The sequence below is a fragment of the Amblyomma mixtum genome, chromosome 5, assembly GCF_055824585.1.
Source record: "Amblyomma mixtum isolate Tamu chromosome 5, ASM5582458v1, whole genome shotgun sequence".
In the NCBI taxonomy this organism is placed as follows: Eukaryota; Metazoa; Arthropoda; class Arachnida; order Ixodida; family Ixodidae; genus Amblyomma; species Amblyomma mixtum.
Window position 1 is genome coordinate 88378277 of NC_143016.1, and position 16483 is coordinate 88394759.

Consider the following 16483-nt stretch of genomic DNA (forward strand, 5'->3'; position numbering starts at 1 on the left):
GGCAGCTGTGTGGATCTGGCGCGCCTGCTTTGCTGCTAGTGGTCAGCTTCACGAAGCTGCTGTTGGCGCCTGAAGGTAAGGAAGGGTTCGTCCCCGATCTGCCGGCCGCCGAGGTTACACGGACAGATCGCGCGGTGCTCGCAGACAGGCTTTGCTCCATTGTTACGCTCGATGCTGACTCCAACTTGTGCAGCCGTCCATGCTCTTAACGAGAGGATGAATAAACAGAAATGACGGTGCGGCATAAAGGGGCGGCTATAGGTATGCGCTCATGCACTTCGTTCCGGATTGCCAAAGTCGCCACCTGGTTATGTTGCGCACGCCCACTGCTGCCACGTGCGTACCGTTTCCGTGCCCCACTGTGTGGCTAACGCGGCTGCTGTTATTGTGTATTTAATAAGAGGGAAGGGGGGGGGGCGTAAAAATAACAAAAAAAATGGTTGTGAAAAGAGAAAAGTGCAGTAACTGTCTCAGTATCGATACACACCCGAACCATGCCGTCAGTGAAGGGGTGAAGGAGGGAGCGAAATGACTATGTTGGGACATAAATTAGAGCTGGCAGATAAAAAAATTCCGTGGGCACTTAAGTCTGCTTGCGTGCTATGAATTCGAAAGCATTGTGCACTACTGCTGTTTGCGTTGGTGCGTTTGTCTAACTTAGTTCGTGTTGGTCACCAAACCGCGCACCATTCGGAGCTCGATGGGTTAACGTCCACATATGCAGAATTGGTCATTCTCTACTTAACATTCACAGATGGCGGCGGGTCCTCATATCACTACCAGTACAGTTACTACCAAGTAACTCGGGTAAGTGTCCGCACATTCTGTCCACACTTTCTCTTAACGCCGCGCATGAGCCAAGTAATGCTTACGTATTAAAAGAAATTAAAATAATATTGCCCAGCCCGCACCACATGGAGCACAACGGGCTTGCTATGTTGGGACGGTAGGAAAACTAAATTGACCGCAGCGCTGGCCTTGTGGTTTGAGCACCCGCCTCGCATGCAGGAGGTGCGGGGTTCGATCCCCAGTTCCGCCGGTTACCCACCGGTGATACAATGGGTACAAGCTTTCCCCTGGCCTGGTGCTAGGCTTATTTAGGGTGAACAGTTCTGAGAAATGGGTCTTTGACCCTACATTGAGTATAAGAGAAACCTTGTGTCATGCTGCTCTAAGGCCCAGATGCCCTTACGCCCCCAAAAAATCAATCACCATCATCAATAATCAATACCGAATTGGGGCGAGAGGGCTCCTGACCACTAACGGCCCCTCCCGAGAGTTGCAGGCTCCTCCTCCGAGGAGGTGGAAGGAGTGGAGGGCTCCAGATTAACTTCCACCACATCGGTGGTCTAAAGCCTTCGCGTTTAGCGCACGCTGGCATTTCGGTTCCTTGCACAATGTCCCTCCCTGCTGCATGTCGCGGGAAATGAGGTTGGGCGGGCGGTGGCTTCAAATTCCTCGCTGTCAGCCTCACGTGGCGCGGGCCCTCGACCGTGTCGCGTCGCGTACTCGCAATGACGGGCAGGGCACGCGCGCCGTTTCCTCCTTCCCTTCGGGACGGCCAGTCGTCGTCATCGGGGCCATTCATGCGTCGTCGTCTCGCGAACACGACCTCATGAACGTCAGCGACGAGTGAAAGGACACTTTGGCCGGACGGGAAATATAACGCTTCAAGCACACCAGGGAGAGAGGGGGGGGGGGGGGAGGGGGGGGGGGTAGACGTAGACGCATCACACGTCTCACGTCTCTCCCTGCTGTCTCTCGCTGTGCGTACTGCATCGGCAGGGAACACCAAAACGGTTTCTGAAAGCTAGTGAGAAACGTGCCGGCGTCATTGCTGAATTGGCCTTCTCCGCGGCTGAGGACGGGAAAGGGTCCCCTTGATTGTGGTGCGGTTAATGTTTAGGATTTAGATATCTGTCTCTTCGCGGCTGAAGTGGATTGAGATGCGGACGTCCGCTTCGTGCCGCTGCTGAGGCTCGAGCCTCTTTGGGATGGCGCATGTAGCAGTGCCTCGCCGACGTGAGGAGTCACGCGTGTTGCGCGAATGCCCTTTTCGAAACTATAGTTCGAGGAGAGGGTAACGGCGCATTCCACTCAGCAGCTCTCCGAGCAAGATCTGAATCCTGAAGATGTGATCCCAAATCTCCCATTGAAACGCGCTCTTCGGTTTCGCGGTGCAAGAAAGCTTGCTCCGGATCGACGATTGGAATACGCCATAACCAATAAAGCGCTCTTGTGGAGCGGGTAAGGAAGGGTGCATGTACTGTCTTGAACAAAAGTTTGCGGGATGCGGGCTATTTTTTTTTTCTGCACAGTCAGCAACGCAGGTCAGCGAAAAGTCATGATGGGAGGGACATGCGTGCTCCATCTGCTGGAGCATTTAATTGCCAGCTGACTGGCTAGCGAGGCAAAGGAAATGTTTTTTTTTTTTTTGTTCCGCAAGCTTGTGCACGACTGTACGTGTGGCGTCTTTACCTAAGGGGGCCAACGAAGAAATGCGGGCGGGAACTTCTGGAGTCCAGTGAAGCCATACAGTGGTCAGCTGCCCTTGAATCACTGGGACTCTGGTGTACGTCTTCCTGTAGTCGGATATCCAAGAACGAGGCTTCAATTGCCTCTAAAGAAACGTGGTCCTCCTGCCGAAGACATTGACCTGTTGTAATGACGTCGCGGTTTATCCGGGGGTTAATCCCAAGTCACGCTAGGCTAATCCCCTGTAGGGCTGCGGTTACGAAGAGTTAACCGTGGATTATCCGCGACGTCATAACAATTGTTCGACGCCATTGGCTGAGGGGGCCTCCTTTGAGAGGCACTTGCCGCTTCGTTCTTGAATTGCATCTGACTATAGTTTCCCGTAATTGCATCGAGCGAGATGCAGGCGTGCGCCATGTGTGCACTGCGCAGGTAGAGCATTGTGTGCATGGGTGCCTCATTCTGAGGCCTGAGCCCGGCCCGCTCGGCGTGAGTCCCTGCCGAACCTCTTGCTGCACCCCCCACACACGCACGCACGCACGCACACGCACGCACGCACGCACGCACGCACGCACACACACACACACACACAAACACACACACACCAAAATGCACGTCCAAGGCACTCAAATCGCATAGACGTTTGAAATTGGTTTGGCAAACACGAAAAGAAAAAAAAAAATAGGTGGGCTCGCCCGCTTCGCCTTTTCGAACAGTGATCTCGGTTTGGTGTGGTGTGTTGCTGTGTGTGGTATACGGCCTGGTGTGATGGGTGTGTGGTGTGGTGCGGTAGTGTGAGTTGCGTTCCGAAGATACTATGAATGACGCCGTAGTGGCGGGTGTTCTTTCTCATGACGCCTAGTTTCCGGCGTTGCTCTGGCGCCGGCGCGCCGATGTCGCGTAGGAACCGAAACATAGTGCGCACGTGTTCTTGAAGTATGCGCGCGCGCGCACTCACACGGAAGTCGCGGCAAGTAAACAGCGTGGCAAGCGGCAGCAGCAGCTCTCCGCCCGTGCATACACCGAGCTCGAGTGGTCCTCGGGCGCGCGAGATAGTGGCTTCGGCGACCCGACTGCCTTTTGTGGCGCTATGCGCTTATCGCCGGCGGCTACCGTGTGTCTTCAGCGCCTAGCCGGGGGTTATTCCAGGAGAAGAGCCCGTCGACGCGTGCCGGAAGGGGAGTAGGGCCGCCCTGCAGATCCGTCACCCACGCGCGTGACCCGTGCAACTTTGAGCAGCCCCGCCTGTTGTATGTAGGCTTAGGCAGTGTGGTTTCGGCTATTGTGTGATTGTTAATGCGAGAGCATTATGTGGCTCTGTCGCATCAGCAACTTTTGTCCGCGCGATTACGTCGTTCTCTGATGATGAATGCGTGAAAGTGTGATTGTGACAGATGTTGTGGGATGAAATGTTGCCGTGGGAAAAAAAATTGGTTGATGAGGTTTAATCAGTTACGTAATTAAACGCGAAAAGATACACTTAGACGTCAAAATATTCATGCACGTCGTTATAGTATGTGGATGTTTTGCTCTCGCATTGCTCAAGTGCGGGTAGGCGCGACACTGTGGTATGCGGGCGATTTTTTCACCCTGTCCCGGTGCGACGTGCCGCGGCGTGCGGACACCACGCTGATAGCAGAACGTGGCTTAATTTAGTTAACGTCCGCGAAAAGTGAACTGCGCTAGGGACAGGGACAAAGGGAGACACGTATACAGTGCCCACAGTTGCGCAGGCCGTTTTTCTTTTTTCTTGCATCTTCCTTCTTGGGGCGAACGAGTGTGCCCACGCGTTGCTGTCGTGTGGCGGGTGTATCGGGCGTATACTACACACCGCGTGCGCTGTCTTTCTCTCGGCCTGCTTCCGTCCTTCGCAGGGTGGGGGACGACGGTCAGTCGCTCCAGTTGGCCCCGCGATGCTTAGCCCACATTCTGGCTCCTTTTCGGTCGCGCCGTCGTTTGGGCCGCCTAATGCGCTCTCTGCCTTCCCTTTGTTCTGCTCCGCTTTAGAGTTTTTTTTTTGTTTTCACTTTCTTCAAAGCTGCATGCGTACAGCCTCGGACGCCGTCCAGCGAAAGGGGAGGGGGCAACGGCGGCGTCGTCGACGCAGTTGCCCAACGAGCTTGCCGCCGCACACGTCGACGAGGTGCATCGCCGGACGCGGACTGCGGGATGTGTCCTTCCCTTTACTCTTCCTCCTTCAGCTGAGGCCCGTTGTTGCTTGTCCCTCGTTTCCAACGAGCAGACTGAAACTCTCCCGGGTTGATTTTTTTTTCTTGGTGAATTTGTTTCCTTTTTTTTTGTCACGGGTTCCTCCAAAATTGTGTTCCATCCTCAACAACTCTGTGTACAGCAATATGAAAGGGAGTGCTTACCTTGTTTGTTCGCGTACATGTCGTCTGTTTTTTTTATTTTCATATATATATATATATATATATATATATATATATATATATATATATATATATATATAAACAGGAAGATCAACGCCATACTGCGGCCGCGGCCGCCTTTCAAGTGTGTATGTATAGTGCGGTAGTTGGAGCTCGGAAAACCATTTTTATTTTTGCTTTTACGAAACCATTATTTGAAACAAACTGTTTCCAGAGTTGAAGTTGATTGGTTGCTTGCTTCCTCTTCTGTTGCCCCCTGGTGTTGGTGTCCGTGGCATCCTCGCTACGCGGATTTCCTCTGATCTTCTACTATCCGTCAGTCATTGCGCTTTGCCCGGTCCGGATAGTTGCTTTCGCCGCATGGAATCGTGCATCCCGAAATCTTTTTTCCGGAGCATCGGGGAACGCCTCCGCTTATGACGACGTACTGTATACCTCCGTGATATGCTTTCATGCGCGAAGGGTACAGCATTGGCGTCGAACGGGATGGTGACTCCGCGGGAGCGCGGACTCCGGATTTCCGCGGCCGGAAAGGAAGCAAGCGACGTGGCGTTGGATAGCATTTCATTGTGGAGGCGGAGCCGCGGTTGCGTCACCGTCGTACTGCGCGCTTTTCAGAGACTGCGCCGCAGAGAAATACTAGTGGGCCTCGTTGGGGTTTGTGCTTCGGGCACAAACACTCGTTAAGTGCGGAGTCCTCAGCATGTTTCACTGCTCTTGCAGTTATATTCGACGAAACTGCTCGCGGACGACACTTCAAGCGAATCATTACGAAAAATATGATCAGCGCAGCTGCTGCGCAGAAAAGTGCAGCTGCTGAAGGAGTGCGCAACAGTGAAAGTTCCGTGCCTTTCTGCCATGCCACCTCCTTTCCACGTCCTTGCGCAGTTTTCATTCGCTGCCTGAGGCGCGCTTTCAGCGACTGTACAGGGACGGACAAAAGTGGTCACGTGCAGAACAGTGACACTCGGAGCGGTAAGTCGGCACACTCACTAAGCGTCCAGAAACAAGCCGCCTCGATCCGAAAGGTGAACACCGGCAGGTGTCTCTGTACCGCACGACTGCAAAAAGCAGGCCGCCAAATAGCTCCAGACAGTCCCTAGGACCTCTGTACATGCGCGCCTATGTGTTCTCATCCGACCTTCAGTCCTTTGATCGCCCTTTAATAAAGGAGCAAGCGGCGACAACATTTGTGTCACCGACGGCTTCCGGCGTCCGCCATATTCTCCCCTAATCGCCGGGCGCCGGTGCGCATTTCGGATCAGCTCCCGGTTTACAGGAGCTTTGCTAGAGAATGGCAAACTTCGAACGCCGCCCTCCGATCGAATCACGAAGGCAGGTCGTGCGAAGTTATCGTCACTCTTTAGCGAGACGAACGGAAAACTTCGCGGGCCGAACCTCGATCAGATCGGTTCCCCACGGAATAGAGAAAAGTGCTCAATCGGAGGCGTGAAGCTCCCTGCGACTGGTGTACACGACAAGGGCGTACGGCGCGCTCAGCTCCCAGCGACAGCGAGCGGCAAGGCACGCTTTCGCCGCGTGCCACGGATGCCTGTGCGTGCGTGCGTACTTGTTTTGTGCGCGGCTGCGTGCGTCGAGACGAACGGAGCGCGCAGCGGCACTTCGTGCGTGCAAACGCAGCCAGCGTGTGCCACGACCGCGCGGCCTTGGGCCGCGGCGTGATCCCGCGTGGCGTAACGCGTATCTGCTCTCGCAAAACACGCGCCACTCGCTCTACTACTACTACGACGGCGGCGGGAGAGCGCGTACTACTACTACGCAGCCGCCGCCGCTTACTACGAGGCCGGCGTGCACAGAGCGGACGTGCTTTGAGCCGCCGCGGCGGCGCCATTCACGGGAGCGTCAATGGCGGACGGAAAAGGGGAGGGGGGGGGGGGGGGGGGGGGTTGCACACACACACACGCCCGCGCAGGCATGCGTAGTAATAAGCCCGCCGGAGCTTATCTCGCGAAAAGGTTTGTCTCCATCGGCCTTTTTCTTTTCATGCTTTGAAAAACTGAATGCGCATTGTGTGTGCGGAGCACTTTTTAGACGGCCACAGCTGTAACGGGGTGTTTTTCTGCACCTCGCGGCGCCGTGCAGTCAGCAACGCCATGTGCTGCAGGAGGGAGAGAGACTTTAATGAATACAGGAGAGAGTGTGCCTGGTTGTTAGCCTAGCATGCTATACTCCCGAGCGGTGCTATAGTATAGCTGCAGTGGTAAGAATTGTAACAAAGATTCCATTGGAATCTTCGTAAAGGAAGTTAGCGAATCAACTCTGCGGCAAGCAGTTGGTAGCTTTTGACGAGTGAGCACAGCGATCACCACTGCACTAATACCGCTACAGTGCTATTGTATAGCTGTAGTGGTAATGGTTGTAGTGGTGTGATGATCGCGTTGCTGACTCATGAAAAGCTTGTATAGCTGTAGTGGTAGTGGTTGTAGGGCTGTGGTGATCGCTGTGCTCACTCGTCGAAACCTACTAACTGCCTGCCGCAGCGTTGATTCGCTAACTTCCATTACGAATATTTCAATGGATTTTCTCTTAGAATTCTTACCGGTCACGGAGGTTCAGCGGCCGTGCCGCACGGGTGCTTATATCCAGCCCGAGGATTCAAACCGGGCCGCGGCAGCGCCATTTTGATGGAGATGATCGTGACGATGAAAACTTTTGTTGAGGGAAAAAAGTTGGGGGGGAAGTTAGGGGAAGGTGGTCGAATGCTCAGTGCACGATTCTGTTGGTAAAGGCTGCCGCCCGTGCTCTTTCGACGAAGGTTCCTTGATTCTCGGAGTCGTAGCCGAACAGGGCCACCTCCCATCATTCTCACGTTGGCTGTTCTATTAAATTATTAGCCTGGCAGGCCCATACCGTTCGATAGTGGCCTGCGTACTGGCCACAGAATTTGCGCTCAGATTAAAAAGCTTCTTCCGGTTTGAAAGTTGTCTTAGATGACATTCTCCTGGTTTGTTCATACCCTTAGCAAAATTTGGATAGATCTGCCTGGTTAGACGTAAGTGCTTTAGAATTTCGGCGTATGTTATCAAAAGCTGAACTGAGCTACTATCTCTAGGGAAGGAGGAGGAAGGACGTCCGTGGGGAAAAAATGCTCGGGAGGCGGCTTGTGCACGTTGGTTTTCCTCTACCCTCTGGTGGCCTGGTACTCAAATCAGCCGTTTGTTTGTTGCGCAAGCCCTAGATTGTTGCAGGATTCTGCAGGCCAGCGGTGCAGTTTTGCCGCACATAATTCACCAGGAGCAGGTAGTCAATGGATTATCTGTCGTACGAGGAGAAATTGCCGAGATAGAAGAAGTAGTGATGGCGCTGGCAGCCTCGCATCCTACATCAGTGCACATCATCGCAGGTTCGGAGAAAGCATATAGAAACTAAATATGTGGGACGAAATTCTTATGGAGAAGAAATGCGAGGGCTTAACCGTGTAGTGCGATTTTGCTGCCTCGTTACAGAACACGAGACGGTCGAAATTAATCCGGACCCCTCCACGGCAAGACAGCTTCGTGTGTTTGGCCGCAACACGACTCGGGCTTCTTCGAATGTTCCAGTAAACCAGGGACGCCATCTGCGCAGCCTCGACCCGTTAGGGCAACTCAAGCATACCCCGCAGCGATGCAACTCTTTTGTGGCGCCTGTGGCTTGGGGAGTGGCGTTCACAAATGCTTGTTCGAAACATTCCAGTGGACTGTCCAGACTGTGAGAACTCTGTTGGGCGCAGATTATGTCGCACCTGACTTTAAATTGTCACTTCGCTCGCTTTGGCACTTGTTGGAGGCGGAGGGGACTTGAGTTGACTGACTCGTTCGGCCCCGCAGGTCCCGGCTCCGAAGGATGGTTTCGAACTCCGTTATAGAAGAAACTGTGCAGTAGGTTTATTTGTGCACATTTACAGTTGAGATAGGAGTGTTTCGGTCACAAAACAACATCCCGTTAAATACGCTTCGTATTGCCCAGATCCCTGACTGGGGAATAAAGTTCGGAGAACGATGTCCAGTCAGGTGGGCAGTTGTGGACAATGGTGGTACCACCTACGGCCGGGGGCGGTGCTGATGCTCTTTCACAGCTCGGTCGATGGAAGGGGAGGAGACAGAGTCATCGAACACTGATGTGTCAATTTGACCACTGCGGCAAGTCCTCTGCTCGTTGCCTCAGTGGAAAAGGAACTTCCCGTAATCTCGTAGCAGGCGAACTAACTTCCTCGTACTCCTCCGCCGGATGTCCGAAACATGAGACCTCTGTCGAGGACACAGCCGTGTTTCAAGTTAACAGGAACAGCTTGACCGTTCGCAGCGTCACTCCGTCTGGTGACCCGAGGGCAGACTCGGCCACTTGACGCCGCTGCTGTTACCGTCGCCAGTCCTTGCCGCTTCTTTGCTTCACGATGACGCATGCCGCCTGGATTGACGTTCTGTAACGCAGACCGAGATCCTGGGACCTTGGCCCCCCACCCTTTAATCAGCTGAGAAAGATATCAAGGCGCTCCTCAGATATTTAAGACAGTCTTGTGGGTCGCAGTGTATACGCACCGTGGGCGTCGAGTGGTGTTGCGCGCTGGAGAGCAACTTAGCTTCCTCCTTCCCCATGTGCAGCCAAACGGGCAATGCCTGGTTAACTTCCCTGTATTTCCTCTCTCGGCACGTAGAGATCCATTTAGGCAGTTCGCGAACTCCGCGGGTGGTTCGAAGTTATGGCGGGGACACATGTGCGAAAAGTGCGTGCGATTCGCTGCGGCGCGTCGTTGCGACCGTCGTCGCAACGACCGAACGCAGCTCGTCGCATGCGTCCAACCTGCTGGATGCCAACGACGAGCCGCATGCGGCAAACGCAACGACGGGATGCGGGAGCCAATGCAAGCGCGGAGAGCGGCAGCGTCATGATGACGTAGAGGCTCAGGGCGCTCGGGGCCGAGCCATGCCGCCGGGACGGTCTGCCAGCTTTGATGCCGGCCACCGGCGACTGAAAAACGCACTGGTATTGCTTGTTCACGTTCTAGCAAGCCCAGGGATAGATGCATGTCGAAATTACATCATTTCTGACGATCGTTGGTCAATACCGAGTTGCTCGTAAAAGGCGATACAAGCAAATTTCATCCCACAGCCGCTTCGGTGCTGCTGCTACTTGGTGTGGTTCGTCTGCCGTCTGCTAGCTCCGTTCCTGAAGGCGTCGTGGAAATCGAACATATCTTTTATTATGGGACGAGTTCGGAGTAAAGCGATGTGAATAGTAGGCCTTTTATTATAGCACAGGCGACTTCCGAAGCGCCGTCAGCTGCGGTTCCAACGCGAAACCAAGTAGGCCTAGCGACGACTAGGGCAGCCGGCACCAGAGCGCAGTTCGTCGCCCGGCGTTGCCGCAGCCGGTGTCGTTGCCGAAAGATCCTCTTTTGCACAGGTATATTGTCGTTGCTCGAATCTAGGAAGCATCCTCTCTGGTACATGGCTGTTTTGTACTTTCTTGTGCGAACGTGAAGTACTCGAGCATGCCGGCCGGCCGGCCAGCCTGGATCCCGTCTGGCGGCGTCATAAAAACGAGCTAAAGTGTGTTCTTGACTTAAATAATAAACCCTGGGATGAGAAATGTGCAAAATATGTCATTTTTGAGGATCGCTGACCAATACTGAGCTGCTACTAAAGGTAACGACTGCGATACAAGCAAACTTCTTTCCACAACCACCCCGCAGCTGCCGCTGGCATGACGTTGGGGCTCGGCTCGCCTGGCGCTCGCTCGCTTCGCTGCCGAAGGCGTCGCGGAAATTGACCATATTATTACTTTATTGTGAGATGATGCCGTTGACAGTAGAGCGATCTGTGGATTAGGCCTTTTATTATAGCTCAGGCGACTTCCGAAGCGCCGGCCGCTGCGGTTTCGATCCGAAAGAGGCTATAGGCCTAGCGACGACCACGGCAGCCAGGCAGTAGCAGAGCTCGTCGCCCGGAGCGCCCGCGAGTGATGCCGTTGCCGAAAGCCCGCAACATAAGCAGGCATGCTTTGTCGCTGCTCGAGCAGACTTTCTGATAACAAGGCAATCTTGTATTTTCTTGGGATATTTGTACACGATCACAAGCAGCGCTGAGGCACCGCTGCACGGCGGCGAAGTGTGACAGCGGTTGTGGGCGGAGCTTGGGTAGAGCGGCGCAGCGATGCTCACCGCTCCGTGTGTCCCTGCTTGCAGTGGGACGGCAGTTCGCACGCGACGATCGGTGCGGCGCGTCGGCGAAGTTGTCGCACATGTGTTCCCTGCTTTAGTTATTCCGGTGCCTCGCAGCGCGGTCGAGGCGGCCGCCGAGTATTGAGAGACATTTCCTGCGTCTTTCCTCAAAGCCGGTTATTCTTCGTGGATGAGGTTTGTGACAGTCGAGTAGTAAGCGGGCGCCACCTAAAAAAGTAGTGATACGGGCTAGCCTGCCAGCCAACGCCCGTAAAACTTATATTCAACAAGTCTAGTTGCGAGCACCAACCAGAAAAGGGTTAAAACTGAAATTGAATACCTCGTAATGAATTGGCCACTCGCAGAAGAAATGGAAAAAAAAAAACCTCATATGAATATATTTGTGACGTTTAATACAGTGCTTTCCTTTATATATTTTTCGCCGCTTATGCGGGCAGTCTGAGAATGAAGTGGACGTGCATCGCTATCACTTTTCCGTTTCGGGGCCGTGAAAACTTCACCAAACCGTGGAGCCGGTAAAAAGGCCCTCTCAAACAAAAATAATAATAATAATAACAACTGGAGAATTAACAGGGCTCTGACATTTCATTTGAAAATTAACGAATTCAGGTGGATGGCGGGGGATATGCCTGAGTTAAAGTGCGAAACAGTAAGCGCAAGCTGGACAGCATTGGTCTCTCGCTTGTGCATGCATAGTTGCTGAAGTTTAATACATGTCGTGAACTGTATCATGTATACACTGTATAATGAGTCTCTCAATGACAGTGGCACATCTGTGAAATCTTTTGGGGCAGGGTGGATTCTTGCAGCGCGAAATCTCACTACCCCACCCGACGTGGCCACATCGCTCGGTCATCGCTTCATTTGACCCGCCACTGTCGACGCTGTCTAGGAACGGGAAGATTCGCAGAGGTTTTTGCGCGCGGCGCTAATTACCGAGGGCTCCGCGCCTCGGAACCCGCATCCCGCCGTGAACGGGAGGGGTGGCGCGGCGCGGATGTCGCAATCACGCGTGCCCTGCGCATATATCTTCGCATTCGGTTTGTGCCGGTAGCAGCGGCAGCGGTGGTGTATGCTGTTACTCTTATACTCTGTCGAATACTGGCAGCGTGCATGTTGCTTCGCGTGCGCGAAGGTCGCGGGGGGTGGTGATGCCGCCGTGGCACGTCATCTCCACTTCGCGTGGCTTGGCGCACGCATGCGCGCGCATATACATACATGCACATGCATGCGTCCACGGGTGTACAGGTATAGACGCGCCAATGAATTTATGGAGGGGTTCGGGATGAGGAGGAGACGGCAGCAGCAGCGCGGGGGCGTCGTCGCCGCTCATCCGTCCGTCTTCTGCCGCGCCGTCGTGCATGGCTGGGCCGCGCTCTCTTCTTACGAAGCCGCCACGAAAGAGGGGGAGGGGGGGGAGGGGGTTGCTGCTGCCGCAGAAAGAAGGCGCACGCCGACTGGGTCAAAGGGCGTGACGAAATCGGAGCGCGCCAGGCAAGGCTTCCCTGGATGATGATGGGATGATGTGCCGCCTCGTCATGCCGGAAGTGACGACCTCCGCGGGGCACCTTGACTGCTGCTGCCCCCCTCCAAACTCCGTCACCGTTGCTGTGGGGGAGAAGCGGCCCGTTCGCGGAAGAATCCGGCGTCCCCTCCCATCTCTCGTGGTGGTGTTGGTGGTAGTTGCGGGATTCGGCGAAACGGCGCCCACGGAGGGTTTGGTTGCTTGTTTTGTTTGTTCGTCCGTTTGCAACACCCGCCGCACAGACACGCGCGCGGCTTGCTCGACCGCCCGTGAGAGCGATGCTGCTGCCTGCCACGTAGCGTGCTGCGCCGCGCAGCGGCTTGACAGGCAGAGGTGGCGCTGGTGGTCCCGTCATCCGCCGCCCCCCTCCTCCCGCTCCTGCTGTCACACACACACCGCCACACGTCAGCGCTCTGTCGTTACTATTACGCGCGAGCCGTGAATCATTGCCCGCCATAACCTCCCCCGCCCCCCGGATCTCTATATACGGCGCCCATGGGCGCCCGCGGAAACGGAACGATTTCCGTTCGGGGGCCCATGAGCCCCCGAACGGAAATCGTTCCGTTTCCGATCGGGAGGGCGACCAACGGTCCCGTGGTGGGGAACGCCTGCTGGCCCGGATGCTGTTGTCATCGCCTTCTATGATGCCACCATTTTATAATCCCCCCCTCGCCGTCTCATCACTTATTAATGCGAAAGCTTTAAATAGCTCATCGCCACGAAAACACGGCGGCGTTACAAAACCCGCGATTGGTCGAAGCGGTGTGACGCCATCAAACGTGGAAAATTACGAAATGTTAACTAGTAATAGTCAGTACCGTTACTAAGAACTGCACGAACTACAAAAGAAAAAATCTGTGCCTTAGCTTGGTTAAGCCCGGTAATTGCGAAAGCAATATCCGTACGTACGCCATGGTACAGCTCGTAGTGTAGCTGGTGGTGGTGCTTGTGGTTAGACTTGTGGTGATGCATCGGTTATACAACCCAATCCAATTCAACCCAATGCAATACAATGTAATCTAATCCATTCCAATGCAATTCAATCCAATATACTCCAGTGCAATCCATTCCAATCAAATCCACTCCTATCCAATCCAAACCAATGTAATCTAATGGAATCTAATCCAGTCCAATCCAATCTAATGCAATGTAATGCAATCACCGCCACGGCGCGATGGTGGCCGCCGGCCGCGGCACGATGGTGGTCACCGGCGGCGGCACGCAACGGCGTGAAAGTGCAAGTAGTATTGCTTTCGCAATAATAGAATAGAATTGGAATGGTTTGGCATTACTCACACTAGGTTCCTTAGTTCCTTAATTGCCCCCGTTAATTTTTCTTCGCATACGCCGTGAGCAAATGACTGAACTCCTCCGCTGCCTTTACGGAACGCGCGAAAATAATCCACAGAGTAAGAAAGGTCAATGCATCCCGATGCCGGGGGCACGGCCGGGAGTAAAGTCAGGCGACTCGCGTAAATACTCTCCTAATCCCGCGCTCCTCTGCCTCTTTCGTTCCGTATATGTTGCGTCGCTGCAAGGTAAAGGGCGGCTGTTGTGTATTTCATTTACGCTTCCCGTGCAGGTAATGTGTGTCCGTCTGTCCGTTCTCTCATGTGCACCCGCGCTGTCGTTGAACGTCGTAAAACGGGACAGCGTCCTTCGCGCAGCCAGCGCTTTGATTTGTGGCCTTTGGTGGAGCCTGCCTCGACAATGCACGTGTAAGTTCACGTGGATAACAAAAGAGCACCGTGTATTAGCGACACCGGACCTGTCGCGTTATGCAATGGCCTATCCATAGTTCTGCACCGACCTCCTAGCCGCCGCCACTGCTGGGAACAGAAAGCACAAAGAAAAGACCTGGGAATCTGCATATTGTCAACCGGTTCCCGCGTATGCTGGTACCCAAAGATGGCGCCGGCACGTGAAAACTATCTATTGCAGTTCATGCAGTTCACAACCGTATCATTTGTGGCAGCTAAGAGTTTTGAATCGCTCTTTTCCTACCAGTCAGGTTGATTCTTCTCGTGTTTCATCCCCCCCTCCCCCTCCACTGTTTCATAGGGAAAGGAAAGGCGTAACTATCGTCTCCTCAGCTGCGCTGTGAGGGAAGGCATATATGGACGGCGTGAAAGACAAGGAGAGGTGCCGTAGTGGATGGCTAGGGATTAATCTTTACCAACCAGGGTTATTTAAGTGCATCGGCACCGGGTAGCATAGGGCACATGATTGGAGCGCATTTCGCCTTTGTCGAAACGCGGTCGCCACGGCTGGAATTTGATCCCGCGACTTTGGCCTCAGCAGCCGAACGCCGTCACCCGGAGCCACCGGAGCCACCGGGTCGGAAGCATGATATTCGGCCATGTGGACGAGCGAACGTACTGGTACGGCGGCTTATGCCTTCGGCAGCCAGTCAGATGAGACGGAGAGAAATGACTCGGATGGGGCATGTAGTTGTAGGAAACGTGCCCGCCGCGCAGTGTACTCTCTCCCGCGTTGTCCTGCTCGGTCCGGGCAAGGTTAACGGTATTGTACTGAGCTTTTGTGACAGCGTTATCGGTCGCCGCGAACGTGCCCAGCTGCGCACCTGATGATGCCTCTTATCGGATTTGTGCTGTATAGCGCTGACGGATGTTGCGTGGCTATACGGCTTGCTGCAGTGTGGCGTCGTAACGTCCCCGGTCTGCGGCGAGGGGGGTGTTGCCCCTGCGTAAATCTTTTTTTTTTTCTCGCGCCCGCTAGTGGAGCATCGAGTACTTCCACCGTGTTCTATGCGTGAGCTTCGTATATACGACGGAAAATCAGGCATAGACTTTAAAAATGGGGTAACTAAAGCAATAACCATGCGTATTGTTACGTGGTGCTGCTTCGCATATGTTATTCCCTGCCGTCAGGTGGGGTAGTGTGTCGCGATCCGTTCGGCTTCGTGCGGGCAACTTCGCATGATGGCCTGGCACAGCTCACCGTCCCAACTGTCCGAAGAATAGGGCAGATACGGAACAGATTCTGTGCTCATGTGATGCTGCCATTACATCTCTCCTTATTTCCCTTACCGTGTCCCTCCTTCCTGCGGCGCTCGTCTCCACTCGGGTCCAGAAGATGAACTACGGGCCTTAGCGGAGCAAGCCCCCCCCCCCCCCCCCCCCCCCCCTTTTTTTGTTTTTTTCACTGGGCCTCAGAATAAAGATCTTTCCCCGTCCTTCTCCTCGTGCGTCACGAGGCTCGCGTGTCGCGTGCACGCGAGGATATAACTGGCGCACGTGTATTCGCCCACTCCAGAATGGGAGCATGTCGATCCGGTTCGAACCGGATCGGTCCCCTTTCGAGCGGCGTGGGCTGCGCTGCGACATCACGCCGCTCACGCCCGATCGGCTGCGGGCCCGCACGACGATGACGCGGGTGCGTGACGGTCGGGCACGTGCTGTGCGAAGCACGGGGGCCGCGTCCCTCCTGAAACTCGCGTTTCCGGCACCCGCAGCTTTTGGAGGCTCTGGAGCGGAGAGGAGGAAAGCCCTTCATGTCCCCCGGGTACATTAAAGAAAAAAAAGAGAATTTGCAGCAACAGCTCATGGCCTGCAGGATGCTGAATTGCTCTGCTAACCGGGCACAGTAGTAAACGAAAGCGACATTTTAACGTTTCATTTCGTTAAAAAAAGTCGGGGAGATTGAAATGATTGCGCTTATATGACTTTGTCTTGTGATTAGCTTGTTCGAGTAAGAAGAAAACCGTTGGCAGCGGAGTATTTCTTTATCTCAAAGGGAAAATGTGCCATGGTCATGAATGTGGGCGGAGCTTAACCACTGTATGCTTAAGTTGTGTTCGCGACTATGTGCAGAGCACCAGAAGTGGCGTCATGGGGCAAGCAGGGCAAGAGATAAGCCTGGTGTTCTGGGAAGCTTTGCAAAGAACGG